This window comes from Lactuca saligna, chromosome 3 (genome assembly GCF_052625555.1).
Source record: "Lactuca saligna cultivar CGN05327 chromosome 3, ASM5262555v1, whole genome shotgun sequence".
Taxonomy (NCBI): Eukaryota; Viridiplantae; Streptophyta; class Magnoliopsida; order Asterales; family Asteraceae; genus Lactuca; species Lactuca saligna.
The window spans coordinates 138,752,543-138,780,494 of record NC_136419.1 but is presented as its reverse complement, the minus strand read 5'-3'; the positions used below and the strand labels follow the sequence as shown (position 1 = coordinate 138,780,494).

At 35.1% G+C, this 27,952-nt stretch overlaps 1 long non-coding RNA gene across 1 annotated transcript; it reads left to right on the top strand.

Moving 5' to 3' along the window:
- The first annotated feature begins 19,962 nt into the window (after positions 1-19,962).
- LOC145033964 (uncharacterized) lies at positions 19,963-21,171 on the top strand. Its single transcript, XR_013677804.1, has 3 exons — positions 19,963-20,122; positions 20,320-20,387; positions 20,998-21,171. It is a non-coding gene; the product is annotated as an uncharacterized LOC145033964 (long non-coding RNA).
- Positions 21,172-27,952: the final 6,781 nt, after the last annotated feature.

Sequence of the window (27,952 nt, the reverse complement as noted above, 5' to 3'; positions counted from 1 at the left end):
ACCCGAATTTGAGATCGAGTGATTTTTGGTCGAAACAATCTAAATGAGAATTGAAGATCTTCTTATTGGTAGTGCAACGGTGAAAAGAAAGTCGAAAACAGACGTCAGATCAAGGAGGTACGAATTTCTAATGGAGTTTTCCTGTCCCAGCCTACTAAAAATAATATATTATTAATATATTAAAAATAAAGTCAAAATTAGCCAACAAAGTATAAATGAAAGTTGTAGATCTTGTTTTTACCTACGCGTGGAGCTCTAAAGTTATGACTTTCTGAAGTTTGGGGCACGAACCCCAAAGCTGTGTCAGATTTCACGACGTGAAAACAGTGTTCACGACGTGAACTAACTTCTGACGCCTTCTAGAGCCTGATAGACGCAAGTTGCGATGACACACCTGATGACGTGAATCCAGAAAATCAACCCTATAAATTTAAATCGAAGGGCAGCCAATTTAGGTTGCTACTTTATCACTCTCTAACTCTCGATACCTTCTCTATGCCCTCTTTTAACCCCCCGAAGCCCCGATATCATCTCGAGACCCGAATCAAGTCCTGAAGTTTAGAAGATCCCGAAAAGAAAAGAGTTTCTGAGCCGAAGCTCTGCCCGCGAGAGGCCCGATGTATGAAGAGATCACAATTTCACCGAAGAATACTACTTCTACAAGCCGCAGTGCTGTCCGATCATCTTCTGATCAAGTGAGTGTATAGTCACTTTCTTCTAACACATAAATATTAAGTATTTGCTATGAAATACATTCTATGTGTGTATATATTGTTGTTTATTTGAGATGATTGTGGAATGGATGAATTATATAGGTTTTAATGAGTGAAACCGTATATGTATTTTGTATCTACAAATATGTTGGGTAGAATATGGATTGATAAGATTTTTGGTATGTGATAAAAGATGAGTTGGATCATGAGATAAAAGGGTACAGAGATAAACTAGTTATAGATTTGGGAGTATGGGTAAGATCAAGAGGCTAGTTTTAGATCCGAGATTATGGATTAGGTAATGAGGCAAATTTAAGATCCGGGAGTACGGATTATGTAGTTTCGAACTATGTGTTCATTCGATAAGGTATCATGTGTATAGACGCTTTTAGGAACGTGATTTAAATACAAGTATTGATTAAAGTATGATATATATATATATATGTGTGTGTGTGTGTGTGTGTGTATGTGTGTGTGAATTATTTGCTATTACTCAAAACATATGTTATATATATATATATATATATATATATATATATATATAATTGATGATATACAACGTACGAACCAGTTATGGTCCAATATGTGTTAAGATGTGTATATATGATATTATTACTTAAAAACTATGTGTTAATATTACTCATAGTTAGCGTTTCCAAACGGAGATAGTATCGAAAATTGATTATAGGAATTGTAGGCTTGCCTAGTGATGGGTTAAGACTTAAATAGGGATGTACAGTTCCATTAATTTAGGACATTGGGTATCCTTTTATTAAGAGTACGTGTGTTGTGAGATTGATGATCGGTGGAGTACATCCTACGTACAGAAGTACATTTTATGTATGAAGTCCTTTTCAAAGCTCTGTGTCTTGGGTGCTGCTTGTACCAGGGTACTATTATGTTCTTGGGTACGAGTCCTTCGCATACCATAATACTATAATGTGCCTGAAGTACTATCATGTACAAAGTCTTTTTGACAAATTTGTGTGTCGGTTACGGGAGCGTACGGGAGTACTCTAGTAGTATTTACCCATACTTTTATTTCGAGAGAGCTTTGGAGTCAGCGTTTCTTTTATGAAGTGATCGACCAAGCTTCATATGTTAGTGTTTTCTTTCACGAAGTAACTAAGGGAACTTCGTAGACTGCCTAATAAAGTGTGCTGGTAATAGACCACTGCTAGGTATGTCTGGTGTTATATTGCTAGATAGGGTGCGTCTGGGGGTGAAATATCTCATGATATTCAGGCCACTACTAGGCAAAGTTCTATGCTGAGATAGGTAGAGTCTGGGTGTATAATACCTCATGATAGTCGGACTACGCCTAGGCATTATTATCTAGATAACTACCCCTGACTTAAAATGTCTTGTGGTTCTTTCTTTTACGAACAAAGGTTCGTGGTGAAACTTATTCCATTCCCTTCATTTGATGTCTTTTTTGATCCTCGTTTGTTGTCAGGGAATTTCCGAAGCAACTTCGTCAGTTTGTTGTTTATATCGATTCCTTAAGCTAGATCTCGTAAGATCATTGTATAGGGTCAGTGTGTAGGGATCGATGGGATGGGATATATTGTTTTAGAAATATGATTTATATGCGTTTATAATATTAGTGGTTTTGCAGGATCGAGATATAATTTATTATCACACTGTTTGAACTAAGAGCTTTCGTACTCTGTGTTCCTTAGGTGATTGGGTTCACAAGGGATATTCGAAGTAAGTGTTCATTAGATATTTGAACTTAGTGTTCATCGGGGATATTTGAACTAAGTGTTCATTAAGTGTTTGTGAACTAGGTGCTCATTGGGTAATATTGGAACTAAATGTTCATTAGGTGTTCTTGAACTAGGTGTTCATTAATTATTGTGAACTGCGTGTTCACCAGAGGTAATATAAGAACCTTGGTAGCACTAGACTTTATGCCAGTTCTTAAGGCAATCCTTAGGAATGAATGGGAGAAGGGTAATCGGTTCTTAGGATAAATCTTTAAGAAATAAATGGAGATAATGGGGGTGGGTAATTGGATTGATTGTTTGATAATTGAATATAATAATTATATTATTGTGGGTTGAAACCCTATATGCTCACCAGGCTCCCAAGCCTGACCCTCTCCGTTTTCTTTGTATTACATATTATGGTACGAGAGCATAAGTTGGCTGACATAACGAGAAATTTTGGATTATAGGCCAGTAGTTAGGAATAACTGTTGTAAGGTCTATTTTTGTTCTGTTTATGATTTTGGTCTGTATTGAACATGACATCCCGAGATTTTGTTATATAACGAAAATACATTTTTTAAAGAAATGCTTTGATAAATTCTTATCATATTTTGTTTTGGCAACAAATTCTGCAACTGTTTTCTTTAAAAGATTACTCTGATTTTAAAAACAAAACATAAACAAATCGGTCTTTTCTGGCTGTGAAATTGGGGATGTCACACAAGCCTGACCCATTTAGTTTATTGCATTACAGGTAGTGGTACAAAAGCATAGATGCGATGACCTGATGAAAAATTATGGGTTATATGCCAGTAGAAATAATAAATGTTGTAAGGCCTATGTTGTTTCTATTTGTGCTTTTGATATGTATTGATAATGACATCCCAAAGTTTTTAATATATTAAAAATACATTCCTTTGGGAATGCTTTGATAAATTATTTATCATGTTTTTGGGAACAAATTTCGCATTGTATTTCTTTAAAAGTATACTCTGATTTTCAAATAAAGCATAAACAAATCGGTCTTTTATGGTTGTGAAAATGGGATATCACATGTGATATCCTAACATTTTGGCTAAGACTGTAGACATTCAAGTCATAGTGAATCTCCTTGTAATTTGACTTATTTTTAATGCACGTTTGCATAAATATATAGTGTCCTTATAACAAAAATATGATATTAAATGATATCTTATTACTAATTGTGAAAAAAATATCAAACATCCCATTGGAGCCTAGTCATCCGTCAAAAACTGAGTACCTTTCGCATCTATATAGACAACTTTCACTTCCATGCGACTTTCAAATCCATGAAACTTCCCATCCATGCAACCAGATTTCGCATCCATGCAACCAGCTTTCATATCCATGTAACCAACTTTCTTGTTTAAACCCAATGACCCTACGAGGTTCACAATCACATCCTATCATGATGGCTTGCAATGGATTGCGATCGTTTGCATCCAACTGCATCTAGTCGCAACGCATCACAATGACCCCATTCACAATGACTCTCATTATCTAATAATTATGATGGATTGCGACCATTTGAATCCAATCACATCCATTCGCGACAACCCATTTTCACAAATGATTCCATTTTCGCATCCAATGTTATCTTCACATCCAAATCATCCTTCTCACACTCAACATCCATCTTCGAGGTTTTCCATTCACAATCAAGACCTGGCTTAGAATTTAGAAGACTTCCAATTGCATTCGCCTCAAGAAACACGTCCAAAACCCTACCCCATTACTACCTTACCTCGCCCTTGAGGTAGGAGTGTATACTTGTCCAAAAGTACAATGCATGACTGTCTTTGAGTGTATGACTAACCAAAGGCACTTGCAATAGCTGGCCTTACTTGCTTGGAGGCTATAAAAGGAAGCCATTGCTTCCTCATTTTCCATACCAAAAATCAGTTTGAACATCTCTCTCATTCTTTTGAGCTCTCTTGGTTTAGAGTAACCATCTAACAATCACCTCTTAACCTACCCACCGATCACCACATACTAACCACCTTCTTCAAACACCACCAAAAAACCACCGAACTACCACTTCATTACCCTTCTTCCCACTATTTCGGGTCGATCAAGCACCTCCCAAACACCCCTCTTGCTATTAGATCATTTCTCCTCCCCCCTCTTATCATTCATAGCTGAAGAACAAGGGCAACAGGAGGCTGTCATTGCAACTCCACCTCCCACTTCCAACCACCACCCTTGTTGTTACTATTATGTCCTTGCTATTGGTTGCCGCTGTAAGTATAGATCTCCACCACCATTTCCTTTTTATTCCTCATTATTTATTTGGGTATATAAACAACTGATACCTGTTTATTCTTCCTTTTTGATGCGCACGTAAACAGAAGGAAGAAGAAGATATCTCAAACTTCCATTCTAAATTAATTCCTAAACCCTCCCTTGACAAAGGTTTACAAAATAAGTCCTAACCATTCAAACTTTGATTTAAATAAACCATTTCAGTCCCTCATCTGGAAATGGTTAACAAAATCAGTCCCATTCAATTTATTTATTTTAACAACTCAACCCTATGGTTTTGTTAAGTTACAAGCCAATCCCCACTTATTAATCTATACCAAAAGTTTCTTTTGGTTAAGTAGATAACAAAATAGTCCTGACGATTCACTTTAGAAACGCGTCAAGTTGTGGTTTCTCACGACAAGCATCACACCAACGAATCTAAACCACATTTACACATTATAATTAGTTTATACATGTTATTTTCTTAAATAACACCTCATATGCAAACAAACTAGTTATTATATGTCATATAGATTTATTATAGTTTTTATGATTATATTACAACTAATAAAAATGATATATTTTTCTACTACAAAGTGCTATGACTTTTTATGTATAAAAAGTTTGTCATAAAACATGTATCGTAATCGGTTATCAACTCCGTAGTTTTCAACATTATATATATATATATATATATATATATATATATATATATATATATATATATATATATATATATATATATATATATATAATGTATAAAACTTCTATCCTAGATTCATACATGTATTAGTGTACACTCCCATACGATTCTCACCTATTTACATGAATATCATACACTGTTACGATTATACTTATCAGACATACTCGAATTTTAGCCGTACAATTATATCAACATGCTTTAGTTAATGACATTTATAGTCAAACTTTTCAAAAACAACTTTATATGTATCTCTATATATCCTTTATCCGTATATGTGGTTGCTAACTACAACCTTAACATATAACTATATACGTTTATCCATTTATCCATAAAACTTAAATCGTGCTACTTTATCCTTATAAATATCTTAAACCTTTACCTATCACGTCCAATGAAGCGTGTAAGGGTTACATCTCGTCATATAGTTTGGTTATAGGATTCACTACAAACATTAACTAGAATCTATGATCCTTCTCTCTTACTACAAAACCATGGGTTTGATTTCTTTCATAACTATTTTAAGTATGGATTTACTTATACAAATATACATTTTAGTTTTTCAAAAGTTATTAAAAAAACTCTTTACAAACACAATTTTAAGTATTGTTATACTTACAAAGAAAATACTTTTTAGACTTTTTAGAAATATTACTACTAACCGCAGAAAACCTGTAACTCTTACCAATCTTCTGTTGACCCTCAAAACTACACGTATTCTCCGGGTATCATCAAACAAGCTCTCATACAAAAGGTTAGTCATGGATTTCAAGCGATTTGATTATCTAGTTTTTGTTATGTTTGCCTAACTGTATAAGACAATTTATGTACTATATTATTAACTGTAAGAACCATGTATTCAAACATCAAGATGAAATATAAATATTGTTTTGTTTATTGTTGTACTTGTGCTATATATCCAATTGCATGTGATCCATGAACTTAGTCGCATAACCCGACGTTTTCTTCCACCTCTGTCGAGGGTGTAACAGTAGGTCACATTGACTGAACCACATAAATATTGTTTTGTGTGCTTTTCGTTTCGTGTTTATCCAGTTTACTTCCTACCATGTGTATTAGAGTTTGACAATTAACATCAAATATGTTATGATTCTTGACAAGTGTTGTGTGATTTCCTAACAAATGATATTAGAGCTTGGAAAGTGTCATCAAATATATTCTTATTGTTGACAAATGTTGTCTAGTTTCCTAACATTCTTCAGTGTAATTGTATTTTGTTGTTTGTTCAATAATATGACATTTTAGTGTTGTTAGAAATAAAACACAATCTTCACAATATAAAAGACATCATTTTGCATAAAAGACATAATATAGTCTTTTAGAGAAAAAAAAGTTGAATACATAGGAAAAAAGTTTGAATATACAGTCTTCGATGTAATATTTTATATTGGTTAGTTAAAAAGATCGGAAAAAAAAAACTGCAACAAAGAATTCAACAAAAGTCTAACTACGAAAAAAATAATTTTTGAAAGATATGACTAGAAAATCAAAGGTATTGATAATAAGACCTTTTAGTAAAAAGGTAAAATTAAATAATAAATGACAAAAGAAATAGAACAGGGCATGTCGTTTCATAAGTATTTAATCTTTATTTTTAACAAAAAGAATAAGATTCTAAACCATAAGGCTAAAGGGAGTGTGTCACTGAAACCGTACTCCCTTCGTTACCACGTAAGCGTCACGTTATTTTTACCACAGAAATACGGTTACTTGCCACACCTAAGAAGTGGTGCCACACTTTATTTAAAAAAAATTAAATAAAAACTTTAATTTCTCCCCACCCAATCACAAAACAATCAATTTATCTACACCCAATCACAGGGTGCGGTCATTTTTTGTCGCACTGCGGTTTGAACCGCACCAAACCGCACCCAAGGAGTGGTGTTCACTACTTATGTGGCGAAACCACGTCCCTAAAACCACACCACACCCTGCAGCCTAAGGACCACCGATGTAACACATGCAATGTTATACACTGAACTTGCTATTTTTACAAAACCAGTGGGCCATTTTTAAAATATTGTCTTATATTTTAGATTTAGTTACGGAAATGATTCTTCTCCAATAGTGAAAAGTACATTTTAAGACCAAGTTTCAAAAGTTTGATTAGGGGTGTTCGTTTGGATGGATCGGTTTGATCCGATCCAATCAAGTAAATCTAAATTGATTTCGGTTTTCAAAACATGGATCCGAATTATCCAAACTAAATTCAAATCCGATCCAATTACAATTCGGTTGGATCAGTTTTTATAATTCGGTTTTCAAAACCGAAAAATTTTAAAACGACATATAATTATAATATTACTCAACTTTACACAAGAAGCAAAAACAAATAATTTAGTTGTGATTTGAAATTTATAAACAACTAATAAAAAGATATATTATAGTTAAATATTTACAGATACAAAACTTTTGAGAGAAAATGCATATTAATGTTTTTTTGTCGGGGGAAACGTTTTGAACCTATTTGAAAAAATAAATTACAAAATTAATAAATAACTATATATATATATATATATATATATATATATATATATTATAAACAAATAATCCTTATTCGGTTTTTTGGACTATTCGGTTCTTATTTTATAAACCAAAACCAATCCGAAATCCAAAATAATAATTCGGTTTTGTTGAAAATCAATCCAAAAATCCGAATATGTAAACCAAATAGTCCAATCCAAATTGTCCAATTGGATAATTCGGTTTTATCCGAATACTGAACGGTCCTAATTTTGGTGCAAATTGTAAAAAGACATGTAAAATAATTAATTTGCTCTTCTTTTTATTTTTTATTGTTTATATTACTACTTTCTATAGAATAAACCGCAGAAATGGTTCTTGTGTCATTTCATTTTCTTTGTTTTTTTTAAACACTATTTGTAATAGTAGCTTAATTGTTATTTTATTAGAGTAAATTGATTAATTTGCTCATCAAACCATCGGACAAGAAGCAAGAAGAATGATATTACGAGTTTCAATGGATCGAGTGGGTGTGAATGTGCCCCAACTGATATAATAACAACAAAACATTAAAAAAACGTTAGAAACTATAAAAAGTATATCTGAGGACAATTACTCATTTCAGTTTGGACAAAAACTAAAGACAAAATGATTGTATAAGAGTTTGTATAAGAACCAATATTTGATGATGGACATCAAAGATAATAAAAAGTTTTTTTTTTTTTTTTTTAAATATATATGAGGGACCTTTTCCATATTTTATACCTATAGGATTATAATGTCTATTAAACTCTAATAATATCGTACTTACGACTTTTAATTAAATACTTAAAAACATGCAACTTACAAAAAATATAATATCCATATAATAATTATTAATTTATAATATTTAATACCTATTATTAGAAAATTTAACATACTCTACATTATATTTTTAAAACTAATTCATTATGAAAATGTGAATTATGATGTTTATTTAACCATTAAAATAGAGAAAGGGCATACCTAATGTTTTGTGATTTCTTGTGGGTTTCTATCATATGTTCCGACCCAACTTTGACCTACCACTTGACTTCTAATTACAAATGTGACAAGTTTATTTACATTTTTGAAACATATATATATATATATATATATATATATATATATATATATATATATATATATATATATATATATATATATATATATATAGAGAGAGAGAGAGAGAGAGAGAGGGAGATATATATATATATATATATATATATATATATATATATATGTTCATGTGTTTAAAGTAACTATTATGTTATTGTATGCATAAATGTGGGCCAATCAAAATTAAATAATTAAATAAATAATGAAGAGTTATTTAGTAATTTGTTTAGTAAATTCTAAAAATAATTTCTTTAATTATGGTATTGACTTAATAAATAAGTGTGTCTTCCTCAATCTCCCACCCCCTAGCATCCTACAGGGTTGAGAATTACTGTACATCTAATCGAAGGTACTCATGGAGGAACCCCTCACTGTCGTAGAGGGTATGAACCAAACTCATACCTACAACTTCCGCCACTTCCACAACTTCAGCGGGACCACCACTGTTCAACTCCCCTTAACCTCACGATAAATCCCCCGAGAAGATCCATGCCGACTTGTCGCTGGAGCCGCCTAAAAATAAACTCTCTTTCGCTAGAGCACCACCAAATCGATGTCGCCACAACCTCCTAAAATCAAACCCTCCATCTCTAAATCGATTCCAGGTATATCAATTTCTTTTCTTGTCCTTGCTTCGATCATAACCCCGTCTTCTCCCTTCTTATTTTTTTTTTTTCTTTTTTTGGATTCATAAGGATGAATTCATTGATGTTGTTGATCTGTGGTGGTATGTAGAGGTGTTTGATGGACAAGAATGAGGAAGATGGTGCTTGTTGATGGCATTACACATAACATTGAATGCAAAATGGAGAATCGAAAATTGATATGGCCTGTTAGTGGTTTGATTGTAGCAGAAATAGGGTTCGTGAGAAGATGATCTGCAGATTAACGACATAAGGAAGATAAAATGTTGAGGCAATAAAGACTGAGTCTCTGATGTAAACTCTCTTTCGCCGGAACACCACTAAATCGACGTCGCCACAACCTCCTAAAATCAAACCCTCCATCTGTCTAAATCGATTGCAGGTATTTCAATTTCTTTTCTTGTCCTTGCTTCGATCATAACCCCTTCTTCTCCCTTTTTTTTTGGATTCATAAGGATGAATTCATTGATATTGTAGATCTGTGGTGGTATGTAGAGGTGTTTGATGGACAAGAATGAGGAAGATGTTGCTTGTTGATGGAATTACACATAACATTGAATGCAAAATGGAGACTCGACAATTGATATGGCTTGTTAGTGGTCTGATGGTAGTAGAGCTAGGGTTCGTGAGAAGATTCTGTGTTGGTGTAGTGACAAAGTCATAAGTGTCTCTCTCTTTAAAACCTTACACATGATTCCACCCTACTTGACTTCTTATTTGTATCTGATCAAGGTGGTGATGATGGATGGTTATGATGGGTGGTAATGGTGGGTTCTAGTTGTGTCAATTACAGGTAAAATTTTTGATTTACTACCCAACTTATCAATTTGACAAAGGCAGAAGTGTCTCTTTAATTTTGTTAATGATATTTGTTGCTTCTGCTTATTTTAGGGCTTGATTCACTACCCAACTGATCAGTTTGATTTTCCAATGGGGTTGTACAAGATTATAAGTTCCAATTCTATTGGAATCACAAATTCCAATTCTGTTGGAATCACAAAATTTTCCTCATGATCTGCTGGAATCACAAATTCCCATTCTGTTGGAATCATAAATTCCAAATAGTGATCATTTCGGTTGGAATTGAATCACGAATTCCAATTCTGTTGGAATCACAGAAGTTGATGCTTGAAGAACGGACCGCAAAATTGAAAGTGATTATAAGCAACATTACTCTTTTAGAATGTATTAGTTTCGTTGTTAGATTTTGATGTTTTCTTACCCGTTTTGAAAGTTTTTTTAGTATTGTTCTTTAACAATAAATATAATTCTTAACAATTGTTACCCGTATTCTATAAGAAATAATGTATTTTTTATTTTTATCCTTCAATTGATTGTTCAAGAATATGTTATTCTACAAGAATTTTTAAAGTCACGATCAATAAATAGGTTCAAGAATATTTTTATTATTTATGGTTCAAGAATATTTTTATTTTCTAATATACTCATAAACATATTCTGTTAGAATGTCCGAATTAAAAGAATTATAATTCCTAAAATTGGATTTTTAAAATTAATAGAATCTATGATTCCTTAAAAAATGCAATTTTCCTTTATTAAATCTATATTAATTGACTAACATACCCTTGAAATTAATTAAGATGATATTTTCAATTATATTTAATTTAATAATATATATTAATCACTTTCTTAAAATAAGTGAATTTGATTGGCTCATATTTATACATACAATAACACAATACATACTCTAAACAAAATAACCTAAGCCTATATATATATATATATATATATATATATATATATATATATATATATATATATATATATATATATGGTAAGAAATTTTTTTTGGTAGGAAGGTAAGAATTTTTTTTTTCGGCTTATTTTTTTGGCGAACAAAATAAATGAATCACTAGATGAATCAATAATAACATGATTCAGAAACAAAAAAATCCCGAAAAAATATTTCGATGATTCATTTTTACGATGATTTTGTTAATATTCACTAAAATTGTCATAACATGAATTTTTTTCTTGATTTACCTAAAAATGAATAATAAAAATGTTTTTTTCCGGATTTTTTTCTTGTGAATCATCTTACTTTTGAATCATCTAATGATTCATATCATTTTTTTTCCTAAGAAAATATGTATATAAAAAATTTCTTACCTTCCTACCAAAAAATTTCTTCTTATTTGATCCTGACTATATATATATATATATTGTAACGCCCGGGTTTCAGGGCTAAGCATTTTTATCAATGTAATAGTCTAGGTCAACTCTTGTAACTCTTTTTGAAGTAATAAAGATGAAATATTTGAGTATTATATGAATTATGTGTGTTTATGTGTTTATTATTTAATTATAAATGTATAATTAATAAAGAATAAAAATGAACGTCAAAATTAAAGTGTGAGATAATCCCGATATCTCTACATAAAGTTTTAGAATATGTCTCAAGGTTTCCGTGCATATAAGGAATGCCGAAATCCGAGTTATAACGAAGAAGTTATGACCCGTCGAAGTTTCACGACAGAACCAGCACGATACCGGGAAGCGTGAATAGTGAATTTACGATAGAGCGAGATTTAGGCTTAGTGATCTAAACAAAAGTCGTAGAATATGTTAAACTAAGAACATCGATAAAAAGAATGCCCAAATCTGACTTCGTATGAAGAAGTTATGAGATTTTAAACAAACCAATCCTGTCCCGGCCTGTTAAAAATATAACTTTAAAAATAAAGTCAAAATTAGCCGACGGAGTCTAAACGAAAGTTGTAGAATACGCCTCCACCTACGTGTGGATATAAAGAACGTCAAAAACGGAGTTCGTATGAACGAGTTACAAATTATAATAGCATATTTACGTATTAAAATAAAGTATAAATCATGTATACGTACACATATATATACATATGTATATATCATTAGAAAGGTATCGACGATGCGGTCATTATAAGATTAATATTGAGTTCTTTCGACATTAGTTTAGTACAAATATCATTAAATCCATTTAAAATAGTATTATAGAGGGGTGTTTAGTTGTTTATATAACTAAAAGGTCATTAAGTAATTATGGAGGGTAGTTTTTGAAAATTCAATTAGTATAAATAAGAGCCTTGGGCTCTCATATTTCTTGCACCATTCTCTTGATTCAAGAGTCTTTCTCTCCTTATCCCCCGAGCATTTCGGTCCCTCGTGATTCGACTTCTCTTTCTGTAGTTTAGTATACTAAGGTGAGCGTTGAAGCGCTGCACGAATCTTTCTTAGAAAGATTCAGCGACGATGTTCTGCCCCTGCAGAGCCTGACTCCTAGCTAAAACCCCCTTGTAAGTAAGTTATGCTTACCTTATTTTAATATAGCTTATATTTAAAATTAGTATTGTTATTATGAACTTATAATAAATATTTGGGCTATTATTATGGGTTATATAAGTATTTTTTTTAACGCTTATATAATAATAATAGCTAGACTATTAATTAGTCTCGGCGAATAATAGACTAAACTCTAGTGGTAATAATACTAGGTTTCATCGAAGAAAATTCTATTTAAGAAGCGAAGCGCTGTCTGAGTTCGGAATCACCACCTTTTCAAGTGAGTGCATAGTTACTTTCATCTTACACATAGATATGAAGTATTTTATATATTACGTGCTATGTGTGCATATTATCTGTATACTTGTTATCTATGCTGGATGAATGTTTTTATACAAGTTTTAAATGATTTAAATTGTATATGTATTTTATATCTACAAAAATGTTGGGGTAAAACATGGGTAGATGTAATAAGACGATGTGTGATAAAATGATGAGAGGCCTCAATGTTTTTGTTGTTGATCCAGTCATCTAGCGGAGTATAGATGACGACCACGGACTCTTCTAGACAGTCCAGTGGAACACTAGCAGGCTCGCAACCTGTAGGTGTTTGTGAACGATGTATTCACCGGTGTACTCCATCCTCCACATGGTTGCCTTTAGGACATTTATTGCTGAGGAACCCCCTTAGCAGTAGTGTCCATCCCGATGATGATCCCTAGGATAGGTCCCTTATGATAGGTGTTTAGGGATGTAAAGTGAGGATAACAGGAACGGGTAATCGGGTTATTGTTGATTGATGAAATTAATAAACTTATTTATTGTGGGTTGAAAACCCTATGTGCTCACCAGGCTCCCAAGCCTGACCCACTCAGTTTTATGTATTACAGGATATGGCGCTTGAGCATAGATATGATGTTGGACGAGGGATTACGGATATAGGCCTGTAGATATGAAATAATGTAGTAAGGCTTATATTGTACTGTTTATACTTTTGATCTGTACGAGCATGACATCCCGAGTCTTTTAATGAAATACATTTCTATGGAAATGCTTTTGATAAATCTTTATCATATTATTGTTTTGGGACAAATTCCGCAACCCTTTTATTAAAAGATAACTCTGATTTTGAAATAAAGTATAAACAAAACCGGTCTTTTCTGGCCGTGATTTTGGGGATGTCATAGTTGGTATCAGAGCATTAGTTGAGGCGAACTAGGAATTTGTAGGATTTCTAGACTTAAACTTAGAATGCTAAGCGATGATTGTGAGGTGTGAGCACTAGCTTATTTTAGGAATTGTGCCTAAAATGCTTTTATGTGCTAAATGCTTTATGCATGATATGCTGTTATTTTGTTCGGATCTATGGTCTGTTGCCGACCGGATCTGGAAACCTTATGTGTTTAGGATTCTAAACGTATGACTACGATATTAGAACTAGCATGTAAACGTTTCGGAGTGATAAGGACGATTTAAACGTCTATCCTAAATAAAGATCTAAATTCACCTTATTCGGTGTATAGATCAAGATGGCAAGGACCCGTAGTGGAAACGTGAACGCGAATGGAGGTAGGAACCAACCCCCAGTGATCGAGCAAATACCAGTTGTGGAAGCCGTTGCCGGACCAATAACAATGGCCGGAGTGCAAGCGATGATCCAGGCAATGTTGGATCATCAAATGGAGGAAACCAGGCGTTTGCTCCAGCAAAATCGAGAGGAAGCGACTATTCAGATCGAACAGCCCGAGTTGAACGAAGGGCAGACTGAAGAAGGAAACTACAGTGGGACTATTGGTCAAGCCAACCCACCGATAGTTAGGCAAAACCACCAGGATGGAGGAAATGATGGACGTGGATGAAAATACAAGGATTTCATGGCATCCAAGCCACCGAGTCTATCTGGAAGCCCGATGCCGGTGGAAGTCATGAACTGGATCTCTGAGATGGAGACAATGTTTGAGAGTTGCGAGTGTAGCAATAGGCAGAAGACCGCTCTCGCAGTTCCTCTATTGAAATCTGGAGTACTAAGTTGGTGGAAGCTATTAGCTGATTCGATGCCCAAAGGTGAAGCAAGCAAAATGTCGTGGGAAGATTTTCTGGTACAGTTGAAGATGCAATACTGCTCTGAGCAGGATCTTCTGGAGATCAACAACGAATTCCAGAATCTGAAGAAGGGAAGAATGAGCGTTACTGAAAACGTTGCAAGCTTTACTGAGAAAATGAAGCTTGTTCCTCACCTCGTCCCAACTGAACTCTCCAAGGTTAACAAATTTGCCCTCAGATTACCAGCGGACTTCAGTCCAATGGTCAAGCAAACTACCACTCTGAAAGCCGCCATTTGGGCTACTAAGAATGTGGAGACCCAGATACGAGAAAAGGGTCTGGAGAGAGCGGAAGTGGGAGAGAAAAGGAAATTTGACGGATCCTCGAGGTCCGGTAATAAAGGTAAATTCTCGAAGTCTGGTTCGAGAGGAGGAGGATCAGAAGCAAAGTGGTGTGACAAGTGCAAGAAGAAGCACTTTGGGAAGTGTGATGGAGGAGTCACTTGTTACAAATGCGGAAAGCCTGGGCACTATGCCAATGAATGCACCCTCAACCAGAAGGCCTGTTATGGGTGTAATGAAGAAGGGCACATTTTGAAGGACTGCCCGAAGAAGAAGGAGGCAGGAAGACCCAACATACCACCAAAGCCGAAGGCGAGAGCCTTCCAGATGACGCTCGAGGCTACAAAGGAGGCAGCAGACGTCGCTTCAGGTACCTTTCTTGTAAATGGTTTGCCTGCAAATATACTATTTGATTCCGGAGCCAACTACTCCTTTGTGTCGCATAAATTTAGTGCGAAATTAGCATTACCTGTAGAAAAACTTGATAACGCCCTAATTGTAGAAGTTGCCAGTGGCAAATTCGTACCTGTTAGTAATCGTATTAGGAACATCGTCATTGACCTAAACGGAAACGAATTCCATGAGGAACTATTACCCATAGAGTTAAACGGTTTCGACATCATTTTGGGTATGGATTGGCTTAGCGCCAACGATGCCGAGATATTATGCCGAAAGAAGATAGTTAGGATAAACCCACTCGGAAAGGAATCATTTATGGTGTACGGGGACAAACGCAGAGTGAATTCTGGAATCATCTCCCTGATGAAAGCCAGGAAATGTTTGTCCAAAGGATGTGCATCATACTTGGCATTCGTAATCGATGCTAAGACGGAAAAGAAAGAGGTGCAGAATATACCGGTTGTGTGCGATTATCCGGAAGTCTTTCCCGAAGATCTTCCCGGATTACCACTTGATAGGCAAGTGGAGTTTTGTATAGACTTATTACCAGGAACAACACCGATAGCAAAGGCACCTTACCGATTAGCACCGACGGAGATGAAGGGGCTCATGACGCAACTTCAGGAGCTGTTGGACAACGGTTTCATTCGACCTAGTTCATCACCCTGGGGAGCTCCGGTGTTATTCGTGAAGAAGAAGGATGGAAGCATGAGGATGTGCATAGACTACCGAGAGCTGAATAAGGCAACGGTGAAGAACAAGTATCCATTCCCGAGGATTGATGATATATTCGATCAGCTGCAAGGTTCGAGCTACTTCTCAAAGATCGATCTTAGGTCAGGATATCACCAGCTGAAGGTGAGAGAGCAGGATATTGAGAAGACTGCATTCAGAACAAGATATGGACACTAGGAGTTCTTGGTTATGTCATTCGGACTAACCAATGCTCCTGCAGCATTCATGGATTTGATGAATAGGATTTGTAAACCATTCCTCGATAAATCTGTGATAGTGTTCATTGACGACATTCTCATCTACTCGAAAAGCCAGGAGGAGCATGGCAAGCATCTACGAGAAGTGTTGGAGGTGTTAAAGAAGGAGAAGCTTTTTGCAAAGTTCTCCAAATGAAACTTTGTGATACGGGAAGTCCAGTTCTTGGGTCATGTGGTTAACCAGGAGGGAATAATGGTTGATCCAGCAAAAATTGAAGCTGTAATGAAGTGGGAACGTCCAAAGAGTCCCACAGAGATTTGAAGCTTTCTAGGATTAGCCGGATATTACCGACGATTTATCCAAGGCTTTTCTTCGATAGCTGCTCCATTAACAGCTTTGACCCATAAAGGAGCTACGTATACATGGAGTGAGAAACACGATGAGGCATTCGAGAAGCTAAAGAAGAAGTTATGTGAAGCACCAATACTTTCTCTACCCGATGGAGTCGAAGATTTCGCGGTTTATAGTGATGCATCTGGAGTCGGTTTGGGTTGTGTTCTGACCCAAAGAGAAAAGGTGATAGCATACGTATCCCGACAATTGAAAGAGCACGAAAAGAACTACCCCACTCATGATCTGGAGTTGGCAGCGGTAGTATTCGCCTTAAAGATATGGAGGCATTACCTCTACGGCACGAAGTGCAAGCTCTTCACTGATCATAAGAGTCTCCAGTATCTCTTTAATCAGAAGGATTTGAATATGAGGCAACGACGTTGGCTAGAACTTCTCAAGGACTACGACTGTGAGATACTTTACCACCCGGGTAAAGCAAATATTGTTGCTGATGCTCTCAGTCGGAAAGTAAATCTTGAAAGGAAAAGGCCAAGAGCGTTAAGAATTGAAGTCGTCTCGACGATTGTGGAAAGTATCAGGAAAGCTCAAGAAGAAGCTTTAGAGAAGAATGACCGAAAGGAAGAACGTTAGTGTTCGGTACAAACAGTCGAGGACTGAAGGTATTCCAAGATCGAATTTGGGTACCTACGACGGGAGGAATAAGAGATCTTCTGATGGAAGAAGCACATAAGACCATGTACTCAATTCATCCCGGTAGCACTAAAATGTATAAGGACTTAAAACCCTACTACTGGTGGCCGACGATGAAGCTCGATGTTGCGAAGTATGTGGCCGAGTGCGTAACATGTGCGAGGGTTAAGGCACAACATCAAAAACCCGTATGGGAGTTTAGAACCTTTACCTGTACCCATGGGTAAATGGGAAGACATCACTATGGATTTTGTGACTAAACTACCTAGGACGAAGAGCGGACACGACATGATTTGGGTAGTGGTGGATCGTTTCACCAAAAGTGCACACTTCATAGCAGCCAACGAGAAGTGGTCTATGGATAAGCTCGCAAATGCTTACGTGAAGGAAATTGTAAGACTTCACGGTGTCCCTCTTACGATTGTGTCAGATCGTGATAGTCGTTTCACATCGAGGTTTTGGAAGAGTCTGCAAGAGGAATTGGGTACGAAATTATGTTTGAGTACTGCTTACCACCCACAAACCGATGGTCAGAGCGAAAGAACGATTCAGACGCTAGAAGATATGCTGAGAGCATGTACCCTCGAATTCCAAGGGAATTAGGACGAGCACTTACCTCTGGTAGAATTTTCCTACAAAAATAGTTTTCACTCGAGCATCAAGATGGCTCCTTATCAAGCCTTGTATGGGCAGAAGTGTCGTACGCCGTCTTGTTGGCTTGAAGCTGGAGAGAAGCAGTTTATGGGCCCCGAGATAGTCCATGAGACTGATGAGAAGTTGAAGGTGATTAGGGAAAGGATGTTAGCAGCACAGGATCGTCAGAAGAGCTATGCTGACAAGAAAAGACGACCGATAACTTTCGAAGTTGGGGATTCCATTTTGCTTAAAGTCTCACCGTGGAAGGGACTTATACGATTTGGGAAACGAGGAAAGTTGAGTCCAAGGTTTATTGGACCGTTCAAAGTTCTTCAGAAGATTGGGAACCAAGCTTACAAGCTGGAATTTCCCGAAGAACTCAATGGTATTCATAACACCTTCCATGTGTGTTATTTGAGGAAATTCACGGGAGATGTTCCCGACCTAATTCCAATCTCAAAGTTAAGGATGGATGAAAATAAAAGGCTGATCGAAGAGCCTGAGGATATTGTTGACCGTAAGACTAAGAAGTTACGACGCAAGATGGTCGACTTGGTGCTAGTCCGATGGAAACATTCGAATGGGCCGAATCTCACTTGGGAAACAGAGGATGACATGATGAGTCGCTATCCACATCTGTTTGCTGATGCATGATTCCGGGACGGAATTATCCTAAGGGGGAGAGAATTGTAACGCCCGGGTTTCAGGGCTAAACATTTTTGTCAATGTAATAGTATAGATCAACTCTTGTAACTCTTTTTGAAGTAATAAAGATGAAATATTTGAGTATTATGTGAATTATGTGTGTTTATGTGTTTATTATTTAATTATAGATGTATAATTAATAAATAATAAAAATGAGCGTCAAAAATTAAAGTGTGAGATAATCCCGATATCTCTACATAAAGTTTTAGAATATGTCTCAAGGTTTCCGTGCATATAAGGAACGCCGAAATCCGAGTTATAACGAAGAAGTTATGACCCGTCAAAGTTTCACGACAGAACCGACACGATACCGGGAAGCGTGAATAGTGAATTTACGATAGAGCGAGATTTAGGCTTAGCAATCTAAACAAAAGTCGTAGAATATGTTAAACTAAGAACATCGATAAAAAGAACGCCCAAATCTGACTTCGTATGAAGAAGTTATGAGATTTTAAACAGACCAATCCTGTCCCGGCCTGTTAAAAATATAACTTTAAAAATAAAGTCAAAATTAGCCGACGGAGTCTAAACGAAAGTTGTAGAGTACGCCTCCACCTATGCGTGGATATAAAGAACGTCAAAAACGGAGTTCGTATGAACGAGTTACAAATTATAATAGCATATTTACGTATTAAAATAAAGTATAAATCATGTATACGTACACATATATATACATATGTATATATCATTAGAAAGGTATCGACGATGCGGTCATTATAAGATTAATATTGAGTTCTTTCGACATTAGTTTAGTACAAATATCATTAAATCCATTTAAAATAGTATTATAGAGGGGTGTTTAGTTGTTTATATAACTAAAAGGTCATTAAGTAATTATGGAGGGTAGTTTTTGAAAATTCAATTAGTATAAATAAGAGCCTTGGGCTCTCATATTTCTTGCACCATTCTCTTGATTCAAGAGTCTTTCTCTCCTTATCCCCCGAGCATTTCGGTCCCTCGTGATTCGACTTCTCTTTCTGTAGTTTAGTATACTAAGGTGAGCGTTGAAGCGCTGCACGAATCTTTCTTAGAAAGATTCAACGATGAAGTTCTGCCCCTGCAGAGCCTGACTCCTAGCTAAAACCCCCTTGTAAGTAAGTTATGCTTATCTTATTTTAATATAGCTTATATTTAAAATTAGTATTGTTATTATGAACTTATAATAAATATTTGGGCTATTATTATGGGTTATATAAGTATTTTTTTAACGCTTATATAATAATAATAGCTAGACTATTAATTAGTCTCGGCGAATAATAGACTAAACTCTAGTGGTAATAATACTAGGTTTCATCGAAGAAAATTCTATTTAAGAAGCGAAGCGCTGTCTGAGTTCGGAATCACCACCTTTTCAAGTGAGTGCATAGTTACTTTCATCTTACACATAGATATGAAGTATTTTATATATTACGTGCTATGTGTGCATATTATCTGTATACTTGTTATCTATACTGGATGAATGTTTTTATACAAGTTTTAAATGATTTAAACTGTATATGTATTTTATATCTACAAAAATGTTGGGGTAAAACATGGGTAGATGTAATAAGACGATGTGTGATAAAATGATGAGAGGCCTCAATGTTTTTGTTGTTGATCCAGTCATCTAGCGGAGTATAGATGACGACCACGGACTCTTCTAGACAGTCCAGTGGAACACTAGCAGGCTCGCAACCTGTAGGTGTTTGTGAACGATGTATTCACCGGTGTACTCCATCCTCCACATGGTTGCCTTTAGGACATTTATTGCTGAGGAACCCCCTTAGCAGTAGTGTCCATCCCGATGATGATCCCTAGGATAGGTCCCTTATGATAGGTGTTTAGGGATGTAAAGTGAGGATAACAGGAACGGGTAATCGGGTTATTGTTGATTGATGAAATTAATAAACTTATTTATTGTGGGTTGAAAACCCTATGTGCTCACCAGGCTTCCAAGCCCGACCCACTCAGTTTTATGTATTACAGGAAGTGGCGCTTGAGCATAGATATGATGTTGGACGAGGGATTACGGATATAGGCCTGTAGATATGAAATAATGTAGTAAGGCTTATATTGTACTGTTTATACTTTTGATCTGTACGAGCATGACATCCCGAGTCTTTTAATGAAATACATTTCTATGGAAATGCTTTTGATAAATATTTATCATATTATTGTTTTGGGACAAATTCCGCAACCATTTTATTAAAAGATAACTCTGATTTTGAAATAAAGTATAAACAAAACCGGTCTTTTCTGACCGTGATTTTGGGGGTGTCACATATATATATATATATATATATATATATATATATATATATATATATATATATATATAGTTTAAAAAAATATATAGAATATATATAAGGAATGAACTAAAAACATGAACTAGTTAACAAAATGTGATTTAACTTCTTTGGAAACTAAATATGGTAAAAACGAGTTTATTATGGTTATGGTTTAATAACTACTTTACATGCATATTTGTATTTCAAAGTCTGTATTTATTGGTTGATTTCACATTGAATGAAACCTGGATTTTAGTCAAAATGCAGCCGCACACTATTCGATTTTTGTCAAAAAACTTGTACTACAACTTAAAGTTTAAGTATAAGAAACTTTAAAACTTCAGTTTTTAAAGTTTGATCTACTTTCTTGAAAAACTTGAACAATTCAGTTAAATAAACATTTCATTAAAGTTTAGGGAGTTAAGCACACACACGATTCTGGATCTGATAATTACGGGAACCTTTATATGAGATTGATACTCTTCATCCACTAAGAATATGGACACTTAGTAAAAGCCCTTTGCACATAACGGAGCATGAAACTTATTGATATAAATTTATACGGGCTGATAGCACCGCCTGTGGTTACTAGCTACAACCGCCATCTGACGAGCCAAAACATGCATAATTGTTCATTTTTTTTTCATAATTTCACAACATCGATGAACCGTTAGTGATTATTTAGGAACATCTACTCACTGTGCTATTCAATGGTTTTCTCGTCTGTAGCTCGATTATAGGCTCATAAAATCTTGGAAATTTGTTCTAGAATGTGCAAGAATAAAATGAGAACAATTTATTCAAACGGTTAAGTGTCAAATATTGATTTAATTGAACAAAAACATCTTTAACTCGACATGTCATTCTATCAAATTATAACTTAGGATTGATAAGTTGTGTAGATAAACAAATCTATTTTACTTGTATGTGATTACAAGTATAAAACCTCTTGTACTTGGCACTTTTATAATTCCTTGGTTTAAACACACTTTTTATTATAAAAATACACGAAGTTATAATGATAAACAAATATCTTTTACTTGTATGTGTTTATTGGGTAGAATATGTTGCACTTTACATTTTTATAACTCATTAGTCTAAACACACTTTGATTATAAAAATGCACATAATCAAAACCTATAAAGATCACCAATATTATTGTTAATGTATTGCTTTCAAATGTATGTATCTTCAAGAACTTAGGAGCTGGACGGCACACCCTGTGTGTCATGGAATTATCCATTTTATTATTTAAATGTTTGGCCGGTCTGTTAGGTCTTTTTATTTCATTTTGACTTACATTTGGCTGATCTGTTATAAGATATTATCATCTCAGAATTACTCGTGATAAATTCCATGAAGTAACTCTCTGAGCATGGGTTAACCCAATACCTAAATTCTCTATTTCAATGTACTCACGAATATTGCAACAATACCATTTCTATGTCCAAAACCCTTTAGATAATCTACAATTCAATTCATGACAATCTTGATTCACTACTTACTTCTAAATGTATGATCGAATGTGGATGTTTGAACAATCCAATTATTCGGGAAGTAAAACATGTAACTAAACGACCATACTTTCCATATAGATCTTATGCCTATTCCTATCAGAAGATTTGAAATTATCATAGGAAAGGATTTGGTTGCTCCTCACCACACCGAGATTTTGTGCTATGAGAAGGTCGTATAATTAACCTTACCCAATGGAGAGATCATGATCATTTATAGGGACAAGTCGGGACAAAACCTAAAACTCATCTCTTGCACAAAGGCTCAGAAATATCTACATAAGAAATGTTATGCCTTTCTGGCTCACATAGTGGATAAGAAGAGCTAAACAAAAGAATTAAAAGACATACCACAAGTATGTGACTTTCCTGAGGATCTACTTAGATTATCCCCAAACCGACAAGTCAAATTTAGAATTGACCTAATCCCAGGCGCCGCACCAGTAGCTAAGTCCAAGTTTCTCACCTTGGGGAGCCCTAATACTATTCGTCAAAAAGAAGGACAGCTCATTCTAAATGTATATCGATTACTGGGAACTAAATAAGTTGACAATAAAGAACCGTTACCCACCCCTAAGAATCGATGACTTGTTTGATCAACTGCAAAGGTCTAGCTACTACTCCAAGATTGACCCGAGGCTTGGATATCATCAACTCAAGGTATTGGAAGCAAATGTTCCAAAGACGACATTCAAGACTCGGTATGGCCACTACAAGTTTCTTGTCATGCTTGTCAGCCTAACGAATACCCAATAGTGTTCATGGATCTCATGATCCGTGTTCGCAAGCCTTACTTGGATAAATTCATGATTGTATTCATTGATGAAATCCTGATATACTCATAAAAAAAGGAGGAACACGACCAACACTTACGGTTAATATTGGAACTATTGAGAAAGGAGAAATTATATGCAAAATTTTCCAAATGTGAATTTTGGATAAGAGAAGTACATTTCTTAGGGCATTTCATTAGCAATAAAGGAATACATGTGGATACCACAAAAATCGAAGCAAACAAGAATTAGGAAGCACCAAGGACGCCAACTGAAGTGCACCAATTCATAGGCCTTAGTAGCTACTATCAAAGATTTATTGAAAATTTCTCCAAAACATCCAAGCCCCTCACTACATTAACATAGAAGGATGTGAAGTTCAATCGGGAAAACAAGCAGGAAGCTGCATTCTATAATTTGAAACACATGTTATGTAGTGCACTGATCCTGTCACTCCTTGATGGAACATAAGAATTAGTCTTCTACTGCGACACATATCATCAATGAACGAGTTGTGTATTAATGTAGAGAGACAAGGTGATTACTTACACTTCGCTATAACTAAAGGTGCACGAGATTAACTACACTACTCATGACCTTGAGCCAGGATCTGTGGTTTTCACCCTAAATATTTGGAGACACTAGTTGTATGGTACCCAATGTACTATTTTTATAGATCACAAGAGTCTCCAATATATCTTTAACCAAAAGAAACTCAATATGAGGCAGTGAAGATGGTTTGAGCTGCTAAATGATTATGACTGTGAAATTCGTTATCATCCTAGAAATGCTAATGTAGTGGCAGATGCCCTGAGTTGTAAAGAGCATGTGAAACCCAGGAGTATACGTGAATTTACCATGACCATATATTCCAATCTAAGTACATATATACGAGAATCTCAGCTCGAAGCTGTAAAAGAAGAGAACACCATAGGCGAAGCCCTGTAAGGAATGGATAAACAATTCGAGATTAGGGATGACGGAACGCGATATTTCATGGAACGGATCTGGATGCCCAAATTTGTTTAAAATCCCAAGGTTTTCCTCATTTGTGGCTTAACACAAACACTTTCTTCCAAAACACTTTCCTATCTCTTTGTGTTCTATTTTCGTGGTCCAACAAGAACACCCCCACCCGGAGGTGTTTTACTGGTGGTTTCCGGCGAGCCAAGAGAAGCAACCATCTCCTCATTCCTTCTCTTCTGTTTCCCGTCAAACAATAAATCCAAACGACCCCTGAAATAGCTTCGGTCGCTGCTACTTTCCTCTCCCTCCCTTGCTTGTGCTACTAGTATTACAGGAAACAGGAAGCTGCCAGAGCAGCCTTGCCACCTTCTGTCGGCGACAACAAACTGTTGCGTGATCTTCTATTTTCTGTTATCTCACAACTGGTCAAGAGCATCTCTCGATCTACCTCTCTATATCTATTCACCAAAAGCGGTCCGAGTCTCGATTAGTGATTAGCTGAAGTTTGAAACGAAAGCTTTTTGGAAAGACAAGCGAAACCTGAGCAAGAACACGCTTCAAGGGTGAGTATTTATGGACCCATTTTCTGTTTTATAATCACTTTGGGGGGGGGGGGGGGGGGATACATACTTGCTATATTATGATGGAAGTTTGTCATAGATGTGTGTTCATTATTTGGAGTTATGTGTATAACTAGTCATCTCTATATGATAATGATTTTGATGATGGAGTCTAAATGAATAATGTGTTAAAATAGTAGTGAATATAGTTGACGAGGGTCTTGTATTTGCATGAAATAACTACTGAATATGTGCATCGAATGACTTACCATTTAAGTTCTTTTAAGGTATTACATGCTTATTCTTGATTTAATGAAATAAATCAAGACATGAAATCTCTTTCACTATGTTTGTGATATGTTATATGATAATAACTAAATGTTAGAAAAACAACTAACTTTTGTAAAGTTTAGAGGTCAGCATTAAATTACATACATACTTTTCGTTAAAATGAGTGTCTAAAGTACTTTTATAAAGCATTAATACTCATAATGGTTAAAATATGAGTTGCTTATAAAAAGAATTGTGAAGTTATGCAAAAAATGAGCTTTATATAATTAAAAGTCAAAAAGAAAAATATAAAATAAAAATGTTTTAAATGGGTTTTATATAAAGTAATGACTAAAAATGTCATAAAAAGTTCTTATATAAAGTGTGTTTGAACATATGTGATGCCTAATGTGTGTGTTATAGTGAATTATTAAAAGGATAGATTAATAATCGTCTACTCGTATATTTGTGTTTTAAATCGTATGATTTGGATGATTTTACAATTGGTTTAAAACATAGAATTATTCAAAACGCACCCGTCACGCTATCCAAACTTTGAGTTAAACTCATAATAAAGCTAAAACTCTAAGTTTTAAGAAATTCAAACATTTAAGATTAGAGCTTGATGTCCCTCGTGTGATATGTGAGTTGGTTAGTCTATAAAATTGTCGTGCGAGTTTGAGACTGGATCTTGTGTGTTGAATCCTAGATTTGTTGAAGGTGAGACTTATGTTGTGATACATGTCGCTCTTTAGGATCAAACTCCTAGAACCAACACTAGCGCTATAAACGTTCATCTGAGAGGGATTTATAGTGTAAATCTAAGTGCACAACATAGGTTTATAATAAAGAACTTTGGTGTAGATCTATTATGTATGGTAAAGGTTTATGTGGGTCGATATTCTCTGTCTGTGTTTGTTGGCTACAACTTCATCTGACGAGACCAAACAAGCGTCAAGTGTTCTTTCTTTGTTACTACATGACTATTCAAAGCATTAGTAATGATCCAAATGCCTCAATTTCTTGTGCTCTTACGGGGCAGGAGCGTTAATATTGTCGGTTATAGGCTCACCTTAGAACCAAGAACCATATTTTAGAAAAATGTAAGACTACAACGAAATAATCGTTTCAAATTGGTTAAGTGTCTAAATTTAATTCATTTGGATAACTAAACCGTTGTTATGACATAATTTCTGATTATAAAATATAACTTAATTAACAAGTTATGCAGAAAAACTGAACTTATTTGTTGGAATGAAAATAAAAATTACTTGAATAGTAAAAATGTATTCTTTTATAAATCACCGGTTTTAAAAGTGTTTGGATCTATTAAAAATGTTTGGAGTCAAAATAAAACGTATAAAGCTCACTAACATTATTGTGGATGTATTTTTAAAAATGTATGTATCTCTAGGTATCTAAAGTGGCCGGAAGAACACACACCCGATGTGAGAATGAAGAATTTGATTTCATTAATAATAGTTGCCTTTGTAGTAGCCTTTTGTCTCTTTTACGTTTTGTAGGAACTTATATTCCACGTGTAATGCTTATAGATTTATTAAACAATGTATTTCTTCATGTTCGAAATTTTGGAAGAATGTAATGTTATATAAATCCTGGTATTGGTCAATATATGTTGTTTAATTGTGATCCAATATGTTTAGTCTCAACCCTGGCGTTTCTGCCGTTGGTTGGGGTGTGACATAGTTAGTCCATACAAAAGATGTTACATGACCATATATAATGGAGCTAAAAGTATAATGCCTATACTAAATTGTCAAAAGGATCATCATTCCATATACCCCCATTATACCATCAAACAACCTTATACACCCTGCATCACCTAACACAACTTTAACTTGATTGCCAAATACCTAATCACCCAAAAGAGCATTCACATAAGCACCATGACCCAAAAACCACCTATACACCATAACCCAAAAACCACCTATACACCATGACGCAACATCCTACATCACCTAGACCAACTTACAGTACATGACCATAAACAACAAACATACCAGAGCAATCAAAATAACCTTTTTCAACATCTTCTTAAGACTTTAAATCTCAGTGAGTAGTTCCTGGATCCTAGCCTCACCAAGTTCCTTCCTGACTTTCCTAAGAAGCTAATGCTTCTCAACCTTCTTCTGCATCTCACCAACTTGAGCATTCCTAACCAAAAGGTCGTCGGTCTTAAGTTTCATGTTCCATAACATATCCTTGTAATGTTGGGCCAAGCCACTAGAATAAGTTGCAATTATCATTGGATATCTAAAAAACAAATCACCACACCAGAAAAAGGGTTTATTGTTCATAATTTAGGGTTTTCTCATTGTAAGTGAGGTTTTTGTCGATCGAAATGGGGATTTACAGTAGACAAATCACAACTTTAGGGGTAAAAGCTATCGAATGTAAACGAATGATAGCTTACCATTGATTTTGCGTAATTGTAGAAGCAACGACCTATGTTGTTAGGCTTGCAGGCTTCTCTGAGCTTCGACACTGATCGCGAAACAAGCATAAATGATTCATTTCAACACGATAAATGACGACGGTGTTATAGGATT